The sequence below is a fragment of the Atta cephalotes genome, assembly GCF_000143395.1.
Source record: "Atta cephalotes unplaced genomic scaffold scaffold00056, whole genome shotgun sequence".
NCBI lineage: Eukaryota > Metazoa > Arthropoda > Insecta > Hymenoptera > Formicidae > Atta > Atta cephalotes.
Genome location: NW_012130120.1, coordinates 403,994 through 408,350, shown reverse-complemented (window position 1 = coordinate 408,350; position 4,357 = coordinate 403,994).

The window sequence follows — 4,357 nt, the reverse complement described above, 5'->3', positions numbered from 1 at the left end:
ATATATATATATATATATATATATATATATATATATAGCATTTTTTGCGGAAATCGATTTTTTAAATAGTCAATACTTTTTGCGGAAAAAGTATTTGATAATTTTTATTTAAATCGAAATTACTTCAAGATTACTATATTTATCTTTTATTTATTGTTTAATTATTAATCATTAATTATTAATATATTTATATTACATGATTTTTCATAGTAATTACTAAATTTTTGCGGACATGAAAATTATATTTTGTTATTATAGAAAAAACTTTTATATTAAATGTTCAATTAAAATCTAATCGGCAATGTATTTCTTACAGATTTATTTCTGGATGCGAGATCAGTTCTGGAGTTGGCGGTATTGGTGAGTAAAATTTGAAGCATAGAAGATGGTTTCTTTTCACCAATATCATTATGGCTAATTGACTATATTTAGAAATTTTACTGAGTGCCTGAGTGCATCACATTATTTTACTAACGATAAAAATGAACGATAAAGATAGAACGACATACTAAGGCACTCGAGTAAAGAACACAACTTATATAAGAAATCAGTGTGATGTATTTCACGTATAGATTTTCGCATATGGATGTATAAATTTGCATAAGAAAAGTTGAACTAAAAAACGGTATACATCACACTTCGTTTTAATATATTTATCAAAGTAGTAAAAAGTAGAAAATATATTTATCAAAATAGTGTTGTGTTTAAAGTAGAATTATTTTATTATAATACTCTTTTCGATTCGATTTATTACAAAAAAATTCTTTTTTACCAAAATTTCTGTCGATATTTGAGACTTAAAAAGTTAATATGGAAAGAGAGAAATGATTATAAAAATTTTATGATTTTTTTTTCAATTTTTTATAACATGATATGATTGATTATAAATATCTATAAATTTTATGTTTTATGATTATTAGTAATTGTGAGTTATACTGTTTTCCTGATGATTTCTTTAGCAAAGATTTTTCTATGAATTTTGTAAATGACGAAGCATATGCGTGAACGATTATTATTCTGGCGCGTTTAGATTTTATGGTTTTATTATTCTTGTTTAATTCCATTTTTATTTATTTTTTTTAATCTAATATCATTATTATACAATTATAAATTTTGTAGAATTAGATTTATGGAAGTTATAAAATTTTGAAGAAATTGTGATTATTTTGTTTTTTGACTTGTTGATAAATTCTAAGAAAATAAACATTTTGTAAAATAAAGTTTTTGTTTACACAATTATGATATAACATTATATTTATATAATTATAATTATATATATAAATTTGAATTAAAGATTTTATTGAATTAGTTTGCTATATAAATTTCGTGATAATGTCAGAAATTTTGTGATATTTTATTTGATAATTTATTTGTATATTTTATTTGAAAATTATTTTTCTAGATATAATTACGAATGTTTTATGTATTTTAATGTTGCGATCTTTGTAGAATAATATTCTCAAAGAGGAATTTGTAATTCGAAGGGATAGCTGAAGCAATTTTCGTCAAAATCAGAAAAACGCTTTTGCGAAGCAAGATTAAATTTATATCATATTACGTTACAAGAATTCACAAGATTTTTATTTTACGATACATAAAAGTGTATTTTAAATTTAATTATGAATATTTTGCTATACATTATTATTTAAAAAACTTTAACATTTTTATATATTATAAATACAAAAGATTTTCCATGTTAAATTGTGGATTTCATATCGTGCATCCATTGTACATGAAGTGATATACATAAAGTGAAGTATGGTAGACATAAAACTCTTTAATTAATTTATTAACTTTGTTATATATAAATATTTGTTTATTTAATTAACTATTAAATTAAATAAAATTGCAACTCTATTTTTATCGCATATTGCGTAAAGTGAAATGAATTGCAATCTACGTAGATTAAGAGTCTATTACTATTACACCGTTTCCGGATGTACTTGCAGATGCAATTGCAGCGGAAGATATGTCGATGAATACGTTTAAACATTGATATACGCAAATGTTGCGTCAATTAATTTTACAATTAATCTATTCTTTTTTAGTTACATTTTCTTGCATTTTATTGTAGTGTATCACTTTTTTTTATTTTTAAAATTCAAATATTAATAAAAAATTGATATTAATTTGGAATAATATAATTTTATGATTTTTTTCTCGTAATGATGTGAAAATATAAAATTATATACACGAAATTGATTTATGTGTGTAAAGAAATTATATATACATATATTTAATATAATATACAATACATATATAGATACATTACAAACTTCAGGATTTTTCAAATATTATAAATAATTAAAAAAAAACAGATTATACTGCATGCGTAGTACTTGCAGTATTCATAATAATCACATTTTATATTGAAAACATTTTATGTTTTTTAAACTGATAATTTTTATATAGTAAGATTTGACATAAAAATTTTAATATGTATATTTAAAAACTGAAATATGTATATGTCTATGCATTACGTATGTTGTTCCTTTTATCAAGCAATGAAATAATCTGCAATCTACAATTTGCGGTTGCATCTTTCATTCTTTAAACAATTAATTGCGTCTGATGAAAATTATCGTCGTTATATAGAAAGGCAGAAAGAGATTGCCTGATTCCGATCACAACATCGTTCTATATGAACATATCATCTATTCATCGCTATTACACATCGGTTTTCAGCCGTAAATTGTGACGAAGCCCCAACACGTAGCTTGTCGAATTTATTGATGATCGTGCCGCGACGGGTAAAAGGCGGCCTTGCCTTTTTAACGACGTATGATATCAGTACGGTGGCCCGTTAGTATGTCGCCTCCGATATTGTAACGCAATATCGACCGTGCGAAACTCATCTTGCCAAGATGCCATGTTATCTCAGCGGTGTAATCTTCGCGACCCCGATCGGCATTGTATCTAGCAGCGTGATGAAGTCGACAAACTTTAATTAAATGCAATTTTAAGATGAGTGTTAATACATTTTGTATATCCTTGCTAGTACAGTTTATATGATCACGATAAATTTGAATTTTAGTGCAGTGGAACCTGATTGTCTACTTTCGTCCTCAACAGCTCCAATTTAGACTGTAACAATATTATGATGTATTGAAGTATTTCGGAAAGATATATTTACGATATCTGTGTCATTTCTTTGGAAAGAGAAACGGGAACGCAAAAGTTAAATTTTCGGATTCCATTCGAGATAGCTTAGAAACTAATATAAATGAAGAAGTTATTTTTGTAGAAATTGATAAATTATTTTTTTCCCTATAACATAACAATTAATATATCTATGTATAATATATATCTATATATCTATGTATAATTAGATAATAATACAATAATTTAGAGATTTTATATTATTTACATAAAAATAAAGGAAAATTTTTTAGAAATAAAAAAAATGTATCAATTCTTATTCACATAAGCATTAAAAACGATGAAAGAGTTTTCTACGCTAAAAAGAGAAATAAGGTTGTTAAACTATTTTTTACCTTTAAACGTGTAATTTGTAATTATAAAACGAGGAAGTCATGTTACAAATTGCAATAAACAACTTATGGGTGATAGCTCGTCATTCTGAAAAGGCTTAGAAACAATAATAAAAGATGATAGTCTTGGCGCAGGATATTGATGGTAATATTCTTATAAAATATCAATACCACCTGTAGTATCAGCAAATAAACATCGATGATGTAGATGAAAGAGAGAAGAAAAAAAAGGGATATATTTTTTCTAATATATCATAATATCATTGGGATCACCTTTATCTCTCGTATCGAAGTCGTGCTGTACGACGCATAGAGTAGACGCACGCGTGTGTCTTCATCCTCATGGTCCGAGTGTCTCTTCTCACCCCGGATCCTCGCTTTTTCCCTCGTCGAAAAGGGTGGTCCACGGTGGCGCCGTGTCTGGTCAAAACGGGAACGAAAGCTTGCGCCGGAACCGCGCAGATCCTCTCCTCAGTAGTTGCCCAGACGCTGTCACGGGCGTAGCTGGATGCTGGATCGTCTCTCTCTCTCGCGCGCGCGTGTGCCGCAGGGAGGCGCTTCCTTTTCTTCTTCCTCTTCCTCCTAATCACGTCTCGCGTCGCCCTCGCCATCAGCGACGTCGCGTTGCCGTCGTCATCGTCACCGTCGTCGACTCCGATCGCGACGTCGCGCTCATTGACACAGCCCGATCGTCGCCCCCGAGAGCAAGGAGAAGGTGCTGTAGAAAAGGCCGACGACGAAGGATTTCTCCTGCCGGCGTGACCGAGGAGAAGAGGAGGAGAGAGAAAGAAGAGAGAGAGAGAGAGAGAGAGAGAGAGAGAGGAGGAGAGAGAGAGAGAGAGAGAGAGACGAGAGAGAGAGAGAGA